The sequence below is a fragment of the Pongo pygmaeus genome, chromosome 6 (genome assembly GCF_028885625.2).
Source record: "Pongo pygmaeus isolate AG05252 chromosome 6, NHGRI_mPonPyg2-v2.0_pri, whole genome shotgun sequence".
NCBI classification, from domain to species: Eukaryota; Metazoa; Chordata; class Mammalia; order Primates; family Hominidae; genus Pongo; species Pongo pygmaeus.
In genome coordinates, this window is record NC_072379.2 from 51715904 (window position 1) to 51738783 (window position 22880).

General features: G+C 37.2%; 1 protein-coding gene across 5 annotated transcripts in view; it reads right to left on the minus strand.

Annotated features, from left to right (window-relative positions):
- The window catches only part of NPSR1 (neuropeptide S receptor 1), a 233563-nt gene that overhangs the window by 128433 nt on the left and 82250 nt on the right, over nucleotides 1-22880 (minus strand). The gene's annotated exons all lie outside the window — the stretch shown is intronic.

Below are 22880 nucleotides of genomic sequence, written 5' to 3' on the forward strand. Positions count from 1 at the left end.
AAAATATTTGCCTGTCTCCTTTTTTGAAAAACAAAAATACATACACGATCTTTAAAATGCAAGGCCTTTCTCTTAAATTAGCCTAACTGAACTGCGTTGAGCTGCTTTCACTTTGGAATATATGTTTGCCAGTCTCCTTGTTTTGTAATGAATAAATGTTTTTATATACTTAAAAAGAAAAACCTCTCTTCCTCCCCAGTTTATCTCCATCTCGTTATTGGGCTACAAGAAACAGCAGCCCGACCCTGTTTGGTCCGGGAACAATATTGGATAGAAATGAAAGACTAACGGCAAAACACAGAAAGCGTCATCTAAAAAGATTTAATTAAGGGCCTGAATTTAAAACATTCAACAGATCCCCATTCTTAGAATGGGAATTTCTCATCAGCCTTGGAATATGAAGGAAACCTTCTAAGGATATGAAATTGAACTTTAATTGTATCAGTTATTATAATCAGGGCCAAGCTGTGATTGGCAACTTGTCTCCCTTGCACTTTCTGCCCTTATTCAACAACCCCCTCTTCGGCCCCCAGGGCTTGCCTCTCAGGAAGATGTGAATTATTTTGAGTGTAATTGGGCCTGGCCTATGATATAGTCATTATCTGAATCCATTGTTTGCCAAGTAATTGCTTTGTGACTTTGGGCAACTTACTTAGATATCTTGGGTCTTAGTTTCAACCTTATAAAATTAGGATGGGTATACTTTGTGAAGATTAAATGTCCCAAGTGTTTGGAACATTATAGGCTCCCAATAATGAACATCTTCCTTTACTTCTCCTCACTTCCCCTTCCTACCCCCTTCCCTTTTTCCTTGAAAGATTTAGAAAGAGATTTTTAAGAAAAGAGATAAGGAGCTAGAGAATCAAGAGAAATGTTAAGACATTTTGCTATGTACTCTGCTTCATGCCATTTTCCACACATTCCCCCATTCCCAGACATTAAGACTGAGGTTGAAGGTTTGGGGTACAACATCAAACTGAGAGTGGCCACACAGAGGCTCAGCTTTGTTTGGGCATGAACATTGCAGAGGGAGAACCAGGTATTATTTATTTGGGAGAAGAGACCATTCAGGGGGGCATGGTGCCCATCACACACTCTTTCAAGGGCTGTCACCTGGGAGAAGCATTAGACTTTGGACTAATTCAAGGCTGGGCTCAGGGTCTTTTCTCAGTAATATCTTAGAGTTTCCAAGTAGCTTGCCTTAGAAGGAGGTGATTATCCCATCACTAGAAGTTGTTAAGATCCTCAGTTCCATTGGTCAGAGATTCAGGTACTGGGGGAAGATGAATGCAATGGCCTATGCTATGCCTCCCAGACATACGTGTCTAGGATTCTATTGTGATTGACAAATACGCCCCCTTCCCCTGATCCCACTCCCAGGCAGGATATTTCCCCCACTCCAGCAAAGCCTCTTCCACCTGCTCCCCCAGCACCTCACCCACACAAACTGAAGGAGTTCTCAGTTGTAAACAAATCAAACTGGTGAATTCGTTCTCCAGGGCTAGTGACCGAAGCCACTTACTCTCTCAACAGCATTTTAATAAGGACATCAAACCTTGGCCCAGGAGTGACTTAGTAATGTAGGAATTCCAGGTGGTATGGCATGCAGAGAGGAACAGAATGGGCTGGCAGCTTGCCCAAGGTCACACAGCCTAGAGTAAATAAAACCCAGCTGCCACCACCCCTAGTCTCATGCTCTGGCCCCCTCCTGAGGCTGCTTTCTGTCTGGTCACCCTGGGGACTTCCTGCCCCAATCTCAAGCTGTGCTGGTGACTGTGGCATGGCCTGAGTGTGAAGTGGCTGTGATGGTGAGACCTGAAATAGTCCTCCCTTGCCGCCAGACGCTGGCATGAAGAATAGCAGCTTCACGGAGGTTTGATCAATAGATATTATGCGAATGCTTAGAGCAATAACATTCCTCTCCATTACCAGGCTAACAGTCCCAGTAAAAAGTGTGCCTTGATCCTGATGGTTTTATATTTTCTGGTTTGTCAGACTGAGATCGGGGTCTAACTGATGCCTATATGAAAGCATAACAGGTACATGACTGGCAGAGGTCCAACTCCTTTTTCTCTGAATTAGAGGCCCTTTTGCTGTGAGCTGGCAAGAGCTCCAGCTCTATGCATGTCAATTGCGTTCTCTGGCCAAAAGCCTTGCTGCACAGTAAACATGACTGGAGCCACAGTGAGCCTCATTTGTGATATGGTCCCATATAAAGAAGGTAGAGAGACAGCAGTGTCCAGATCCCATCTTTAACTCGTCCCACCCATCACCCCAGGTATAGGGTCCTGGAATCTGAGCATTCATTACATGTTTGTTTGTAGTTGTATAATAAAAATAAGATTTGTCATGTTCTAGAACTGAAGTTAATTGCTAGTAAAAACTCCTACTCTGCTGGATATCAGAACTTAATTGCAGTCAATTAAGTGTTTACTCTTTGTCCTTGTAGTCATCCTTAAGCTTTAGAAAACTCATGCAGTATCCAGTCACACGCGTGCGCGGGCGCTCGCGCACGTGTGTTTGTGTGTATGTGTGTGTGTCTAAGATGCCTGGTTCTTGGTGTCATCTCTTATCATTGGCATCTATTAAGATATCTCTGATTCCACCTTGCACTTAGCTGTCAGCAGATCAAAGTGGTACTCCTTGTTCCAAATGCAGGGCTTCCTTGGGCCACAGGCTTTGTCACAAAGGCATGGCTCTTGTTGCACAGAATAAGTACATTCTTCTGATCCCTGCACCAGGCTGCAGGTGCAGAGACCCACAAGTGGCTGTTTCAAGCTCTCTGCCTAGACACTCACCTAGGCATTTCTTCTCACTTTCAATATGCAGAAGAGGGCCCCTGTGCCTTACTCGCTCTCTGGACTGTCTCTTGAGAAAGCGGGTAGGGTGGGTTACAGATGCCCTTGCTCGTGATGTTCTCCAACCTGTAGCTCCTATTTCATGCCCCAAATCCTCTTCAGTGTCTGCCCTAGGGTTAAGGTCTCTCTCTTAGAAATGCCTCTTTTTTTTTTTTTTTTTTGGTGGAGTCTTGCTCTGTCGCCAGGCTGGAGTGCAGTGGTGCAGTCTTGGCTCACTGCAACCTCCACCTCCCAGGTTCAAGTGACTCCCCTGCCTCAGCCTCCTGAGTAGCTAGGACTACAGGTGCGTGCCACCATGCCCAGCTAATTTTTGTATTTTTAATAGACACAGGGTTTCACCATGTTGGCCAGAATGATCTCGATCTCTTGACCTCGTGATCCACCTGCCTCGGCCTCCCAAAGTGCTGGGATTACAGGCAAGAGTCACCGCACCCGGCCAGAAATGCCCGGCCATGTTTAAGCTCTTGTCTCCTCCTCCCTGCATACTCCTCACTCTTTCCCATTCTTGGATCCAGGTAGCCTGGTTTTCATTTTTCCTTCTAAATCACTTGAAACTCAAGACCAAGAAATAGGCTACTTTGTTTTTCTCATTTCCTAATTAACCTGCATTGTGGCAGTGAAAACCTCATGATACAGTTTTCCAAATAGAGAATTATGTAATGATAGAAATGCTAAGACAGGGATGGGTGGAGGGAGAACACTTGGTTAAGAAGCAAAAATATTACAGCAGGTCCCCCCTTATCTGTGAGGGATATGTTGGAAGAGTCCCAACTGCAGATAGTACTGAACTCTGTATATACCATGTTTTCTCTTATACATACATACATAACTATGATAAAATTTAATTTATAAATCAGGCACATAAAAAATGAACAACAATAATATACTGATACCATATGATAATGATAAATATATGTTGTAATAAAAGTTATGTGAATATGGGGTCATTCTCTCTCAAAATATCTTACTCTACTACACTATTAACTGAAACCATGGAAAGTGAAACTGTGGATAAGGGAGGACTACTGAATACAGCTACATTTGATTCTTTTATTGCTTGCAATCTTTTTTGATCAGAATTCCAGAGAAAATTAAGCTCCATGGAAAACAATTTGAGCTTTCATTTTCTCAATTTTTCCAAGGTTGGTATCGAGGTAGAAACATTTTGGAGGCATAGGAAAGAAATAACTGATTATATCGATGGATGCTTTAGTGAAGTGGTTCTGAGTGTGTAGTCTGAGGACCTCTGAGGGTCACTAAGACTCTGAATCCATTAGGCAAAAACTATTTTTATAATAATACTGAGATTGTATTTGTCTTTTCACTTTCGTTTTCTGATGAGTGTACTATGGCTTTTGGAAAACTCAACTGTATAAACACGAACACCTGTGTACACATAGAAATCAGATGTGCAAAGATTGCATATATTGGGAATATCAGATAAACAGTATTATATAATATTTAAAAATAGGCCGGAGATGGTGGCTCACACCTGTAATCCCAGCAATTTGGGAGACCAAGGCAGGAGGACTGTTTGTGACCAGGAGTTTAAGACCAGCCTGGGCAACACAGTGAGACCCTATCTCCAGAAAAAAAAAAAATTAGCTGGGCTTGGTGGTGCACACCTATAGTTCCAGCTACTTGGGAGGCTGAGATGGGAGGATGGCTTGAGCCTAGGGGTTCAAGTCTGCAGTGAGCTATGATCATGCCACTGCACTTCAGCCCCGGTGACAGAGCAAAACCCTATCTCTAAATAAATAAATTGATAGATAATATATTAAAAGAAATTAGGCAGAAAATTGCAAGTTTGATGAAAGAGGAATTCTCTAATTGACTAGATAAATTTAAATAAGAACAAAATAGAACTTTTAGAAATGAAAAAATAATTGTAATAAAGTTAGAATCTCAATGAATATGTTGATTAGAAGGTTGGAACCAATAAAAAGAGAAATAGTAAACTTGAGGATTGGACCAAATAAATTACTCAAAAAGCAATAGAAAGAGACAAAGAGATAGATCAAGGAGAAGTGAAGAGGCATAATGAATAGGATGAGAAAGTACAACAAAAATCCCACTGGAGTTCCAGAAGAAGACAATAAAGAGAATGTGAAAGAGGCACTATCGTAGTGACTAGGAATTTTCTATAATCAGTAAAGGATGCCAATATAGTTGTCCCTTTGTATATATGGGGTTATTGGTTTCCATGGATATCCTTCCAAGGATACAAAAATCCCTGAAATAAAATGATGCTGTATTTGCATATATTAACCTAACTTAAATTATCTTTAGATTACTTTTAATTCCTAATACAATGTAAGTGCTATGTAAGTTGTTGTTATACTATATTGTTTAGAAAATTATGACAAGGAGAACGTCTGAACATGTTCAGTATAGATGCATTTTTTTCTGAATATTTTCAATTCACAATTGGTTGAATTCATAAATGCAGAACCCATGGATACAAAGGGCCAACTGTACTCAGATACTGAAAACATGACAAAGTCCTGGTTTTAAATAATACATACCCTTGTCAAACAATGTCACAGCTTTAGAATGGGGAACTGGTTTTACAGAGATGACGGATGTTGTTTTGAATCACAAATCTGATTGATTATTCATCATAAGCAGAAGGCCTTGGGGATGAGGGATTCCCAATGGGACAACTAGTGTTTCAAACAGGAAGAAGGAATGGGGAGACTTCATCTGGGTCCAAGGGTAACACTAGAAGGAAGTCCAGCCATCTGCATTCATTTTGACAGTTCAATGGACATCTATTGAATCCCTGCTACGTGCCAGAAAGTCACCCAGCAAAATTGGGGTCCTTCCCATTTCCTCTGCTCTTCCTGCCCGGTTTATCCTGAGGCCCACTGCTACCAGATACAAGGTTAGGCACATGTAGACTTGCTCTCAAAAAAGAAGAAAAAGGAAGCACCTAAAACATAAAAACATAAAATTTTAAAACAACAATAAAATGGTATACCAGACAAATATTAATTAAGAAAAATTCTGTAGTGATATCAATATGAGACAAAAATCTTTTTAATGCTAAAAGCATTACTAGAGATAGAGCTACTGTATATTGATTACTAGTTAAATTCACCAGGAAGATGTAGCAATTCTAAGCCCATTAGAATAAATAAAGTAAGAAAATAATAGAACTATGGGAGAAAAAGATAAATCCACCGCCAGAACTTCAGATTTTAGCAAGTTCTCTTATTTATTTAAAGATGGAATACATCATAATAATCAGCAAGGATAGAGCAGATTTTAACTACACAGCAAACAAACTTGACCTAATGTAAACATATAAACTAATACTTCTCAAATCAGCTGAACACATGTATTCAAGGGTACATAGAAGAGTATCAGATTATTATGTATTAGACCATATGTCATTTCATCTTATTCAAAAAAACTAAAACATACAGGAAAGTAAGCTAGAAAATGATAACAAAAATATAACTAGACAAGCCTGGTACTTTTGAAAATTAAAAAGCACACTTCTAACTAAAAGTTGCCCAAAAAGAAATCATAATAAAAATTATAGATTTGTTGATCATAATGAGATAGTAATGAAAATAACACATAATCTAATCTTCAACAAAGCTGATATGAGGTTAGGAGTTCAAGACCAGCCTGGCCAAGATGGTTAAAACCTGTCTGTACTAAAAATACAAAAATTAGCCAGGCATGGCGGTGGGTGCCTGTAATCCCAGCTACTCAGGAGACTGAGACAGAGAATTGCTTGAACCCAGGAGGTGGAGTTTGCAGTGAGCCGAGATCATGCCACTGCAGTCCAGCCTGGGTGACAGAGTGAGACTCCATCTACCAAAAAAAAAAAAAAAAAAAAAAAAAAAACAGAGAGAGAAAGAAAACAAGTTATGGGGAAAAGACTCCTGATTCAATAAATAGTGCTGAGATAACTGGCAAGCCATAGGCAGAAGATTGAAGCTGGACCCCTTCCTTACACCAAATACAAAAATAAACTCAAGATGGATTAAAGATTTAAATGTAAAACCCAAAACTGTAAAAACCCTGGAAGATAACATAAGTAATACCATCCTGGATACAGGAAGGGGCAAAGATTTCACGACAAAGACACCAAAAGGAATCACAACAAAATCAACAATTGACAAGTGGGATCTAGTTAAACTTAACAGTTTCTGCACAGCAAAAGAAACTATCAACAGAGTAAAAAGACACCCTGCAGAATAGGAGAAAATATTTCAAACTCTCATTTGACAAAGTTTTAATATCTAGCACTTATAAGAAACTTAAACAAATTTACAAGAGAAAAACAACCCCATTAAAAAGTGGGCAAAAGACATGAACAGACACTTTTCAAAAGAAGACACATGCAGTCAACAAGCACATGAAATAAAGCTCAATATCACTGATTATTAGAGAAATACAAATCAAAATCACAGTGAAATACCATCTCACATCCATCAGAATGGCTATTACTAAAAAGTCAAAAAATAACAGATGCTGGTGAGGTTGCAGAGAAAAGGGAAGAATTATACACTCTTGGTGGGAGTGTAAACCATTGTGGAATGCAGTATGGCCATTCAAAGAGATGAAAGCAGGGCTACCATTTGACCCAGCATTTCCATTACTGGATATATACCCAGAGAAATATAAATCATTCTACCATAAAGACACATGCATACAAATGTTCATTGCAGTACTATTCACAATAGCAAAGACATAGAATCAACCTAAATGCCCATCAATGACAGATTGGATAAAGGAAATCTAGTACATATACATCATGGGATTCTATGTAATCATAAAAAGAATGAGATCATGTCTTTTTTGGGAACATGGATGAAGCTGGAGGATATTATGCTTAGCAAACTAATGCAGGAACAGAAAACCAAATACCACATGTTCCCACTTACAAGTGTGAGCTAAATGATGAGAACTTATGAACACAAAGAAGGAAACAACAGACACTGTGATCTACTTGAAAGTGGGGGGTGGGAGGAGGGAGAGGAGCAGAAAAGATAACTGTTGGTTACTGGGCTTAATATCTAGGTGATGAAATAATCTGTACAACAAACCCTTGTGACATGAGTTTACCTATGGAACAAACATTCATGTGCACCCCCAAACCTAAAAGAAAAAAAAGGAGAGAGATTGAGAGAATAACACATTATAATTTGTGAGACAATGAAACTAAAAAATCCTTGAGAAAAACTTATGGTTCCTAACTGCTTATATTAGAGAAGAAGAAAGTGAAAATAAACTATCTAAGCAACTAATTTGACAAGTTAAAAAAAGGTGCAATTGATTTTGCCAAAAATGGCAGAGTAGGGAACTCTAAGGTTCCATACATCCAGCAACAAATGCTGGCAAAAACTGGTAGAATCAACTTTCACAGAACTAGGAAACACAGTGAAAAACTAACAACAACCAGGGGAAGCTTAATGAAGAAAGAAGCTGCTGCATTGTGGTAAGAGGGTGTTAGAGAATTTAAAATTGCCTGCTTGCCACCCCTCCTCCCCAGAGTAATGGTGGCCATGAAGATACTGTTCTAGTTTGCTAATGTCACAGGGGACAGTATAGACTTTACTCTTGAAGAGTTTTGGTTGTGTGTTTTGACCTGTCTGGCAGCTCCCTGAAGGATCAGTTCAAAGTGTGCCTTTGTTTTACCTAGCTTGGAATATTCCCAGGGTCATAGAGCTTTCTGAACCACATTTGCTAAAAATATTTAAAGCCAAAGGAATTGTCCACAGCAGCTTGGAGCAAGTGATAACAGTCAGGACAAACAATAGATCAAGAATCCTAGGAAGAATGAGGTTAGGAAAGAAGATGTATGGGGAAATAACAATTTTCAAAGGCACCAATATGTACAAGTAAATCAAAGAGATCAAATTGCATACTCAGGACTGAATAAACTCTTGAAAAAGACATGAGAAGACCCTGAGCTTTCACCTCTGGGTATCTCAGAGGAAGGCAGAGAGAGAAAGGCACAGAAAGAATATTTAAAGAAATAATGGCCAAAACTTTCCCAAATGACACAAATCTACACATGCAAAAAGCCTGATGAACTCCAAGAAGGAGAAACTTACAGATATCCATACCAAGACACCATATTACTAAATTTCTGAAAGACGAAAGACTAAGAGACAATCTTAAAAGTAACAAAAAAGCAATGACTTGTCATGTACAAGAGCACCTCCATAAGATTGACAGTAGGTTTCTCTTCAGGAATTATGGAGGCCATAAGGCAATGGGATAACATATTTAAGGTGCTGAAAGAAAAATAATCCTGTCAATCAAGAATTCCATATCCAGGATTTACAGAGGATCACGGTGGACAGGAGGCAGGACTAGATTGCAGCTGTCTCTTAGATGGACAGAGCAGTATGTGGAGTCTTGCTTCATGAACTCTTGCTCCAGAATGACTGCAGGAATAAATCAGGAAAGCCGAGAGAACCCACAGACCCTCTGCAGGAAGCAGATTGTTCCTGCAAGACCTAGGAGACACCCCAAATCCTGTGAGTGCCCAAACTGTGAAAGTGGGAAAGGGAGATTGTCCACCCCCAAATACACACCATCACTAGGTAACCTAAAGGTCTAGATGACAGGAGAATATTCTGACCATACCTGGAGCTAAGTCAATTTAGAGAGCCAAGTGAAATACAGGGGTAGAGGAAGCAGCAGGAAACCCCTGTGGGCTCTGTGGGTCCCCTAACAAGCCATTTCTGCCTTGCCTCACAGGGGTTCTCGGGGAATGCTGCCAGAAGCACTGGGAAAAGGCTACAAGGAGAAGGAAACCTCCATCTGAACTTTGTAACAATTGCTACCAAACTAGAAGTCTCCTGGACAGAACTTGGGGGAGGCTGTGTATCTGGTATGTAGACTCCACAGGTGGGGAAGTACTAAAGCCATACTTGCTTTCACAGCTGGGAGGCAGGTAGCCTGGGACAGGTTCTCAGCCCTGCTCACCCACTGCCTGGAAACAAACTCGGTGCTGTTTCCGGGGCATGGTGGGAGTGAGACCGGCCTTTTGGGTTGCTTGGGAGCTGGGTGAGGCCTGTGACTGCCAGCTTTCCCCAACTTCCCTGACAACATGCATGACACAGCAGAGGCAGCCATAATCCTCCCAGGAACATAACTCCATTGACCTGGGAACCACACCATAATTACCCACAGCAGCTGCAGTAAGACCTCCCAAGGAGAGTCTGAGCTCAGACACACTTAGCCCTGTCCCCAACTAATGGTTCTTTCCTACCCACCCTGGTAGCTGAAGACAAACGGCATATACTCTTGGGAGTTCTAGGGCCCTGCCCACCACCTGATCCTCCCCATACTACCACAGCTGATGCTCTCTTAAAAGCACCACCTCCTGGCAGAGGTCAACAAGCACAAAAATAATGCATTAAACAACCAAAAATAAGGAACTTCACAGAGTCCATTTCACCCCCCTGCCACCTGCACCAAAGCAGGTGCTAGTATCCATGGCTGAGAGACCCACAGATGGTTCACATCACAGGACTCTGGGCAGACTCTGGCAGTACTAGCCTGGAGCCTGGTAGACCTGCTGAGTGGCTAGATCCAAAAGAGAGATAACAATCACTAGAGCTCAGCTCTCAGGAAGCCACATCCCTAGAAAAAGCAGGGAGAGTACTACATCAAGGGAATACCCTGTGGGACAAAAGAATCTCAACAACAGCTTTGAGCTAGGGCCTAGGGACCTTCCCTCTGACAGAGCCTACCCAAATAAGAAGGAACCAGAAAACCAACTCTGGTACTATGACAAAACGAGGTTCTTTAACACCATCCCAAAAAATCACGCTAGCTCACCAGCAATGGACCCAAACCAAGAAGAAATCCCTGATTTACCTGAAAAAGACTTCAGAAAGTCAGTTATTAAGCTAATCAAGGAGGCACCAGAGAAAGGTGAAGCCCAATTTAAGGAAATAAAAAAAAAAAATCAAAACTTCCGGAAACAATGGATGCACTTATAGAAATGCAAAATGCTCTGGAAAGTCTCAACAATAGAGTTGAACAAGCAGAAGAAAGAACTTCAGAACTCAAAGACATGGTTTTCAAATTAACCCAATCCAACAAAGACAAATAAAAAAGGAATAAGAAAATATGAACAAAGCCTCAAAGAAATCTGGGATTATGTTAAATGACCAAACCTAAGAATAATTGGCTTTCCTGAGGAAGAAGACAAATCTAAAAGTTTGGAAAACATATTTGGGGGAATAATTAAGGAAAACTTCCCCGGCCTTGCAAGAGACCTAGACATCCAAATACAAGAAGCTCAAAGAACACCTGGGAAATTCATTGAGAAATATCATTGCCTAGGAACATTGTCATCAGGTTATCTAAAGTTGAGATGAAGAAAAGAATCTTAAGAGCTATGAGGCAAAAGCACCAGGTAACCTATAAAGGAAAACCTATTATATTAAACTCAGCAGATTTCTCCACAGAAACCCTACAAGCTAGAAGGGATTGGGGCCCTATCTTCAGCCTCCTTAAATAAAACAATTATCAGCCAAGAATTTTGTCTCCAGCAAAACTAAGCTTCATAAATGAAGGAAAGATACAGTCTTCTCAGGCAAACAAATGCTGAGAATTCGCCACTACCAAGCCAGCACTATATGAACTGCTAACAAGAGCTCTAAATCTTGAAACAAATCCTGGAAACACATCAAAACAGAACCTCTTTAAAGCATAAATTTCATAGGACCTATAAAACAAAAATAAAATTAATAAAGAAACATAAAACCAAGGTGTACAGGCAGCAAATAGCACAATGAATGGAATGGTACCTCACATCTCAGTACTAACATTGAATATAAATGGCCTAAATGCTCCACTTAAAAGATACAGAATTGCAGAATGGATAAGAATTCACCAACCATCTGCTCTGTCTTCAAGAGACTCACTTAACACATAAGGACTCACATAAACTTAAGATAAATGGATGGAAAAAGACATTCCGTGCAAATGGACACCAAAAATGAGCAGGATTAGCTATTCTTATACCAGGCAAAACAAACTTTAAAGCAACAGCAGTTCAAACAGACAAAGAGGGACATTATATAATGATAAAAGATCTTGTCCAACAGGAAAATATCACAATCCTAAATATATATGCACATAACACTGGAGCTCCCAAATATATAAAACAATTACTACTAGACCTAAGAAATGAGATAAACAGCAACACAATAGTAGTAGAGGACTTCAGTATTCCACTGACAGCACTAGACAGGTCATCAAGACAGAAAATCAACAAAGAAAGAATGGATTTAAACTATACCCTGGAACAAATGGACTCAACAGATATTTACAAAACATTCTACCTAACAACTGCAGAATAGACATTCTATTCATCAGCTTGTGGAACTTTCTCCAAGATATATGATAGGCCACACAATAAGCCTCAATAAATTTAAGAAAATTGAAATTATATCAAGCACTCTCTTAGATCACAGTGGAATAAAACTGGAAATCAATTTCAAAAGGAACCTTCAAAACCACGCAAATACATGGAAATTAAATAACCTGTTCCTGAATGAGCATTGGGTCAAAAGTGAAATCAAGATGGAAATTAAAATATTCTTCAAACTGAATGATAATAATGACACAACCTATCAAAACCTCTGGGATAGTACAAGGAAAGTTCATAGCCATAAATGCCTACATCAAAAAGTGTGAAAGTAAACAAACAGTCAATCTAAGGTCACACCTCAAGGAACTAGAGAAACAAGAACAAATGAAACTCAGAAAGGAAATAACCAAGATCAGAGCAGAACTAAGTGAAATTGAGCCAAAAAATAAATACAAAAGATAAATGAAACAAAATGCTGGTTCTTTGAAAAGGTAAATAAAATTGATAGATCATTAGCAAGGTTAACCAAGAAAAGAAGAGAGAAAATCCAAATAACCTCACTAAGAAATGAAACGGGAGATATTACAACTGACACCACTGAAATACAAAAGATCATTCCAGGCTACTATAAACACCTTTACACATATAAACTAGAAAACCAGAAGAGATGGATAAATTCCTGGAAAAATACAACCCTCATAGCCTAAATAAGGAAGAATTAGATACCCTGAATAGACCAATAACAAGCAGCATGACTGAAATTATAATTTAAAAATTATCAAGAAAGAAAAAGTCCAGGACAAGACGGATTCACAGCAGAATTCTAACAGACATTCAAAGAAGAATTGGTACCAACCCTTTTGACACTACTCCACAAGACAGAGAAAGAAGACTCCCTCCCTAATTCATTCTATGAGGCCAGCATCACCCTAATACCAAAACCAGGAAAGGACATAACCAAAGAGGAAAACTACAGACCGATATCCTTGATGAACATAGATGATAAAATCCTTAACAAAATACTAGCTAACTGAATCCAGCAATATATCAAAAAGATAGTCTACCATGATCTTGTGGGTTTCATACCAGGGATGGTTTAACATATGCAAGTCAATAAATGTCATACACCATGTAAATAGAATTTAAAACAAAAATCATATGATCATCTCAATAGATTCAGAAAAAACATTCAACAAAATCCAGCATCCCTTTATGATTAAAACACTTAGCAAAATCAGCATATAAGGGACTTACCTCAATGTAATAAAAGCCATCTTTGACAAACATACAGCCAAAATAATATTGAATGGAGAAAAGTTGAAAGCATCCACTCTGAGAACTGGAACAACACAAAGATGCCCATTCTCACCACTTCTCTTCAACATAGTACTTGAAGTCCTAGCCAGAGCAATCAGAGAAGAGAAAGAAATAAAGGGCATCCAAATTGTTAAAGAGGTCAAACTGTTGCTGTTTGCTGATGATACAATTGTTTACCTAGAAAACCCTAAAACTCCTCCAAAAAGCTCCTAAAACTGATAAAATAATTCAGCAGTTTCCAGATATGAAATTATTGTACACAAATCAGAAACTCTTCTATACACCAACAGTGACCAAGTTGAGAATCAGATCAAGAACTCAACCCCTTTTATAATAGCTGCAAAAAAATAAAATACTCAGGAATATACCTAACCAAGGAGGTGAAAGACCTCTATGAGGAAAACTACAAAACACTGCTGAAAGAAATTATAGATGACACAAACAAATAGAAACACATCCTATGCTCATGGATGGGTAGAATCAATATTGTGAAAATGACCATACTGCCAAAAGAAATCTACAAATTCAATGCAATTCTCATCAAAATACCACCATAATTCTTCACAGAACTAGAAAAAACAATGATAAAATTCATATGGATCCAAAAAAGAGCCCACATAGTCAAAGCAAGAATAAGCAAAAAGAGCAAAGCTGGAGGCATAACATTACCTGATTTCAAACTATATGATAAAGCCATAGTCACCAAAACAGCATGGTACTGGTATAAAAATAGGCACATAGACCAATGGAACAGAATAGAGAGCTCAGAAATAAACCCAAATACTTACAGCTAACTGATCTTCAACAAAGCAAACAAAAACATAAAATGGGGAAACTTTTCAACAAATGGTGCTGGATTAACTAGGAAGCCACATGTAGGAGAATAAAACTGGTTCATCTCCCACCTTATACAAAAATTAACCCAAGATGGGTCAAGGGCTTAAATCTAAGACCTGAAACTATAAAAATTCTAGAAGATAACATTGGATCTAGACATTGGCTTAGGCAAGGATTTTATGACCAATAACCCAAAAGCAAATGCAATAAAAACAAAGATAAATAGTTAGGACTTAATTATACTAAAAAGCTTTTGCATGGCAAAAGGAGCAGTCAACAGAGTAAACAGACAACCCACAGAGTGGAGAAAATCTTCACAACCCATATATCTGACAAAAGACTAATATCCAGAACTCAAACAAATTAGCAATAAAAAAAATCTCATCAAAAAGTGGGCTGAGGTCATGAATAGACAATTCTCAAAAGAAGATATACAAAAGGCCAGCAAAAATATGAAAAAATGCTCAACATCACTAATGATCAGGGAAATGCAAATCAAAACCACAATGCAATACCACTTTACTCCTGCAAGAATGGCCATAATAAAAAAATTAAAAAAAAAAAAGGGTTAGCATGGATACAGTGAACAGGGAACACTTCTACACTGCTGATGGGATTGTAAACTAGTACAACCACTATGGAAAACAGTGTGAGATTCCTTAAAGAACTAAAAGTAGAACTACCATTTGACCTAGCAATCCCACACTGTGTATCTATCCAGAGTAAAAGAAGTCATTAAATGGAAAACATACTTGCACACGCATGTTTATAGCAGCAAAATTCACAATTCCAAAAATATGGAAACAATCTAAATGCCCATCAATCACCAAGTGGATAAAGAAACTGTTTTTGAGAGAGGGATATATATATATATATGTATGTATATGTATATACATATACACACACATATATACATACATATACAATGGAATACTACTTAGCCATAAAAATGAATGAATTAATGGCATTTGCAGCAACCTGGATAAGATTGGAGACTGTTATTCTAAGACTCAGGAATGGAAAACCAAACATTGTATGTCCTTACTCATAAGTTGGAGCTAAGCTATGAGGATGCAAAGGCATAAGAATGACACAATGAACTTTGAGGACTCAGGGGGAAAGGGTGGGAAGGCACTGAGGGATAAAGCTGTACAAACAGGGTGCAGTGTATACTGCTTGGGTGATGGGTGTACCAAAATCTCACAAATCACCACTGAAGAACTTACTCATGTAACCAAACACCAACTATTCCCCAATAACCTATGGAAATAACAAATTAAAAGAATGAATTCTACATCCAGTAATATTGTCTTTTGAAAATGAAAGAATTTAATAAAGATATTCTTAGGAAGGAAAACTGAAGGAATGCCTCACTAGTAGATATGCCCTAAAAGAAATGCTACAGAGAGTACTCAGCCTGGAATGAAAGATCACTAGACAGTAACTCAAAGTTATAAGAAGAAATAAAGAACACAGGAAAGTTAGCTTCACAGGTAAATATAAAAGCCAGTGTTATTTTATTTTGGGTTTGTAATGCCTCTATTTTCCCCTGTATTAGTTAAAAAACACATTTATAAAACATATGTTAATGGGCATACAATATATACAGATGTAATTTGTGACAATAATATAAAAGGAGACAGAGCTATAAAGAAGCAGAGTTTTTTAAACTATCAAAACTAAGTTGATATTAATTTAAATTTGATTGTTATAATATCAAGATGTTAATTATAACCCACAGGGTAACTATTAAGGAAAAATAAAACCTACGAAACATGCAGAAAAAGAAATAAAGGAATCAAAACTGTACACTAGACAAAATTATTATTATTATTATTATTATTATTTTTTTTTTTTGAGATGAAGTTTTGCTCTTGTTGCCCAGGCTGGAGTGCAATGATGCAATCTTGGCTCACTGCAACCTCCGCCTCTCAGGTTCAAGTGATTCTCCTGCCTCAGCCTCTAGGGTAGCTAGGATTACAGGTGCCCGCCACTAAACCTGGCTAATTTTTGTATTTTTAGTAGACACAGGGTTTCACCATGTTGGCCAGCCTGGTCTTGAACTCCTGAGCTCAGGTGATCCACCCACCTTGGCTTCCAAAAGTGCTGGGATTACAGGTGTGAGCCACCATGCCAGTCAAAAAAAATCATTTACAAAAGGAGACAGTAATAGAAGAATTGAGAAACAAAAAATTATAAACAGATAGAAAACAAATAACAAAGTGGCAGAAATAAGTCTTTCTTTACCAGCAATTACTTTAAATGTAAATGGATTAAATTCCTAAGTTAAAAGGCAAAGATTGGCAGAATACATAAAAATTATCATCTAACTATATGGTGCTTAAAAGAGACTCATTTTATATTCAAGAGCATAAATAGGATAAAACTAAGAGGATGAAAAAAGTCCTATGAATACAAAAATTAGCTGGTGGTGGGCATCTGTAATCCCAGCTACTTGGGTGGCTGAGGCAGGAGAATCGCTTGAACCTAGTAGGTGAGGTTGCAGTGAGCTAAGATCAGGCCACTGCACTCCAGCCTGGGTGACAAAAGCAAGACTCCATCTCAAAAAAAGAAAAAAAAAAACAAGAAAAAAATCCTATGAGAACAGTAACCAAAAAAGAGCTGGTACTAATATCAGATAAAATAGACTTTAACACAAATATTATTATAAGACACTAGGTAGGATATTATGAAATAATAAAAAGGCAAATTCATTAAGAAGATATAACAATTATATACACATATGCACCAACAAAAGCCCCAAACATATGAAGCAGATTGACAGACTTGAAGAGATAAATAGACACTTCTACAATGATAGTTGGAGACTTCAATATCTACTTTCAAAAATGGATGTAAAACCCATACAAAAGATCAATAAGGAAATGGGAGACTTGAGCAACAGTATAGACCAACTAGACTAACAGACATCTGTATAGCAGTCTACTCAATAACAGAATACACATTTTCATCAAGTATACATGAAACATTATTTAGAATAGACCATATGTTAGGTCATAAAACAAGTTTCAATAAATTTAAATACTTAAAAGTTGTACGTAGTGTCTTCTCCAATCATAATGGAATGAAGCTAGAAGTTAAAGACAGAAGATAAACAGGAAACTTCACAAATATGTGGAAATCAATACATTCTTAAGCAATCAGTGTATTAAATAAGAAATCACAGGTAAGTTTTAAAATACCTGAAGAAGAGTAAAAACAACAACACAACCCCAAGGCACATTTAAAAATGTGTTACAGTGAAGATGATATGTGGAGAAAGATTTATAGCTGTAAATGCCAACATTAAAAAGGAGAGAAATCCTTGAACAATAGAATAAATTTATACCTTAATTAACTAAAAAAGAGCAACCTAAACCCAAAGCTAGCAGAAAGAAGAAAGTAATAAAAATTAGAGCAAAGATAAATAGGGAATAAAAAACTAATAGAATCAACAAAACACAAGTTGGTTCTTTGAAAAAACTCAACAAAATTAACAAATATTTAGCTAGACTGACCAAGCAAAAATAAATAAATAAATAAACTCAGGTTACTGAAATCAGAAATGAAAGTAAAGACATCACTATGGACCTTACAGAAATAAAAAAGGTTATAAAGGGAAACTATAAAGAATTGTACATCAACAAGTTAGATTACTTACATAAAATGGATAAATTCATAGAAACACACAAACTGCCAAAATGAACTCAAGAACAAATAGAAAATCTGGCCAGATCTGTAAAAGTGAAGAGATTGAATCGGTAATCACACCACCAAACAAGAAAAAGCCTAAGACAGAGAACTTCACTGGTGAACATTACCAAGCATTTAAAGAACTAACACCAAAGTTTTTCAAAATCTTCCAAAAAATCGAAGAGAAGTGAACACTTCCTAACTCATTCTATGATGCCAGCGTTACCTGGATACCAAAGCCAGACAAAGTTTCTTGAAGAAAAGACAATATAGACCAATATCCCTTACAATATAGATGCAAAAATCTTTTGAAAAAAAAAAAACCCTAGTAAATCAAACATAGCAGCGTATTTAAGGGATTACATACTATCACCAATGGGATTAATCCCAGGAATGTAAGGTTGGTTGGTTCAATATATGGAAATCAATTAATATAATACACCACATGAATGGAATGAAGGGGAAAATACTCAACATGATTATCTCAAGTGATGCAGAAAAGTATTTGGCAAAAATCTAATACCTTCTCATGGTAAGAATTGCTCGACAAGCTAAGAATAGAAGGAAACTTCCTTAATATAAAAAGGAACATTTATGAAAAAATCCACAGCTAATGTACATTTAATGATGAAAGGCTGAAAACTTTCTCTTGATATCGGGAAAAAGATAAGGATGCCCGTTTTCAGCACTTCTATTTAGCATTTTACTGGAAGCTCTAATCAAAACAATTAAGCAAGAAAAATAAATAAAAGGCACGTAGATTGGAAAGAAGGAGGCAAATTATCTATCCACAGATAATATTTATATGTAGAAAATCTTAAAGAATTCACAAAAGTCAGTCAAAGCTAAGAAGCAAGTTTAACAAAGTTGCAGGATGCAATATCAACACATAAAAACCAGATGTATTTCTATATACTAGCAATTAACAGTCCAAATACGAAATTAAGAAAATAACTCTACTTACAATAGCATGAAAAAATTAAATAATTAGATAAATGTAACCACAGAGGTGTAAGACTTATACACTGAAAACTGTAAAACATTGTGTGATGGTTAATATTATGTGTCAACTTGATTGGATTGAAGGATGCCTAGATAGCTCATAAAGTACTGTTTCTGGGTGTGTCTGTGAGGGTGTTGCCAGAGGAGATTAACACAAGTCAGTAGAATGGGAGAGGAAGACCCATCCTCAATGTGGATGGGCCCCATCCAATCAGTTGCCAGTGTGGCTAGAACAAAGCCGGTGGAAGAAAGTTGGATAAGCTGGCTTGCTGAGTCTTCTGGCTTTTATCTTTCTCCCGTGCTGGATGTGTCCTTCCTTTGAAAATCAGACTCCAGATTTTTTGGCCTTTGGGCTCTTGGACTTACACCAGTGGTTTGCCAGGGGCTCTTGGGCCTTTGACCACAGACTGAAGGCAGTACTGTTGGCTTCCCTACTTTTGAGGCTTTGGGACTAGGACTGAGCCATTACTGCCTTCCTTGAGCCTGAGCTTGCAGACAGCCTATTGTGAGACTTCACCTTGTGATTGTGTGAGTCAATTCTCCTTAATAATCTCCCTTTCGTATATACATATATCCTATTAATTCTGTCCCTCTGGAGAACCCTGACCAATACATATTGCTAAGTAAAATTAATAATGACCTATAAAAGTGAAAGACATTCTGTGTTAATGTCTTTAATAGTTTAATAGTATTAAGCAGATTGATCTGGTTTGTATTTGTATTCCCACCCAAATCTCATGTCAAATTATAATCCCCGGTGTTGGAGATGGGGCCTGGTGGGAGGTGATTGAACCATGGAGATGGATTTCCCCATTTGATGCTGTTCTCCTGATAGAGTTCTCATGAGATCTGGATGTTTAAAATGTGTGGTGCCTCCCACATCTCTTTCTCTCTTCCTCCTGCTCTGGTCATGTAAGATATGCCTGCTTCCCCTTCACCTTCTGCCATGATTGAAAGTTTCCTGAAGCCTTTCTAGAGGCCATGATGCTTTCTGTACAGCCTGTGGAACCATGATCCAATTAGACTTCTTTTCTTTATAAATTACCCACTCTGAGTTATTTTTTAATAGCAGTGTGAGAACAGACTAATACACAGACGATACTCTCTAAAGTGATTTACAGATTAAATGCCAAACTTGCCAAAAATTCCAATCGCTTTTTTTTTTTGCAGAAACAAAAAAGTTAATTCTAAAATTTATGTAAAAGTACAAGGGACTCCAAATGCCAAAATAATCTTGAAAGAGAAAAACAAAGTTGAAAGACTCATACTTCCTGATTTCAAAACTTATTATAAAGCTACAATAATCAAAATAGCGTGCTACTGGCATGAGAATAGACACGTGGAGCAACGAAATAGAATTGAGGGTCCTAAAATAAACCTAAACATCTATAGCTCATTTGAAAAAAATGCCAAGATCATTCAATAAGCAAAAAATTTGCTCTTCAATGAATAGTGCCAAAACAACTGGATATCTATATGCAAAAGAATGGAGTTAAACTTCCAGCTCATACCATAGGCAAAAATTTACTAGAAATATATCAAGCATTTAAATATAAGAGCTAAAACTCTAAAACTCTTAGAAGACATAGTAAATCTTCATAATCTTGGATTTGGCAAGAGATTCTTAAATATAATACCAAAGCATAAAAATAAATAAATGGGAAACTGGACCATTACGGTTGAAGGCTAGGAGGAAACATATATAATTCAAAGGGTAACCAACAAAGGACAAAAATTGGTAAACTGGACTTTATTGAAACTAAAAACTGTGTGTAGCAAAGGACACTATAATTAAAGATAGACTGTGGAGCAAGAGAAAATATTTTCAAATTGTAAATATGATTAGAATATACTATCCAGAATAATAAAGAACTCTTAATACTCAACACAAAGACAAACAATGCAACTAAAAAATGGAACAAAGAACTTAAGTGACATTTCTCTGAAGATGATATACAAATGGCTAACAAGCAAATGAAAAGATGCTCACCATCATTAGTTATTAGGAAAATGCAAACCAAAACCACAGAGATACCATTTCACAGCCACTAGGATAATTATAATTTAAAAAAGGAAAATAACAAGTGTTGACAAGGATGTAGAGATGTTAGAACTCTTGTACATTGCTGGTGAGAATATAAAAAGATGCAGTCATTGTAGAAAACAATTTTGTATTTACTTAAAAAGTTAAACATAGAATTATCATATATCCCAGCAATTTTACTCCTAGGTATATAGTTAAAAGAATAGAAACCAGGTTTCAAACAAATATTTATGTCTGATTGTTAATAGCAGCATCATTCCCAATAGCCAAAAGCTGGAAACAACCCAAATGTCCATCAGTGGATGAGCTGATAAATAAAACATAATATGTAATAATGGAGTATTATTTTTCAGCCATAAAAAAATGAAGTATTGATACATGCTACAATATGGATGAACTTTAAACATCTTATGCAAAGTGAAAGAAGCCAGAAACAAAAAGCCACATATTCTATGATTCCATTTATATGAGATATTCATAATAGGCAAATTCATAGACAGATTCATGGTTGCTAGGGCTGGATGGGGGGCGTGGGGAAGTGACTGTTCAATAGTTATGAGGTTTCCTATTAAGTTTCCTTTTGGGTTTTGGAACTAGATAGATTTTATAGTTGACCACGTTTTGAATGTACTAAATGCCGCTTAATTGTACACTTGGTTAATTTGATGAATGATATGTTACATAAATTTTACCTCAATTAAAATAAAAAGATGTTAGAAAAAGAATAATGGTATATAAATCAATTTAAATCAGAGGAAAGGAGATGAAGAAGACAAAAGCAGGGAACAAATAAAAACCTCAAATGTAATAGAAAGGATCAATCAAGCCAGCTGAAAAAGTATTTGTGATATAAATTACAAGAAAAAAAAAGAAGCCAAAAACAAACTATTTGATGTAAACATCAGACATTCAACTATAGGTACAGTAGAGATAGAAAAAAAAATAACTCTATTGACACATTTATGTCAGTAAATTGAATGCTTTAATAAAATGCACACATTCCTAAAAAATAACTTGCCAAAAATAATTTGAGAAGAAATAGAAAACCAAATTGTCTTTGTAACCCTAAAGAAGTGGAATCTGTTAGTGTAAAATATTCCCAGAAAGAAAGCATCAGGCTCAGATTGTTTTACCTGTGAATTCCACCACGCATTCAAGAAACATCTCATTTTGGTCTTTTACAAAATCTTCTAGAGAATAGTGAAAGAAGGTATTGCCTAATTGATTCTATGACGATAGTATAGTACACAAAAGGCAAGATTTTATAATTTCTTGTTCAAGATGCTTTGGTTTGATTTTGGCTCTTTATGCCTCCAAAAATGCTCCCTCCTAGCCTTCAACCATAATGCTCCAATTTCCCATTTATTTATATTTATTTATCCTTTCATTCAAAAACACTTGTTAAATGTCCATAATGTGCCAGGCACCTCTCTAGGTGTGGTGAATAAAACAGATAAAAATCTTCCTTGGACAGAGTTTCCATTCCAGTGGTGGGATGTAGGCAGTAAACATAGTCTATGTTGGACTAAGGAAACTTGAGTTCAAAGGAGAACTACTGGAAGGAGATATCACTTCAGGGGTCATCCGTGTAGAGACACTTTAAAAGCCCCAAGACGTGATGATGTCCCTAAGTGCAGAAGGAGAGCCAAGCATTGATCTGAGGGGTAGGGACTCTATTTATATAAGAAATATTAATAAAGTCAGAAATAAGAGAAGGAACCAATAAAAAAGACTGAGAAGAAGCAGTTCATAGGATTGAAGTAGACCAGGAGAG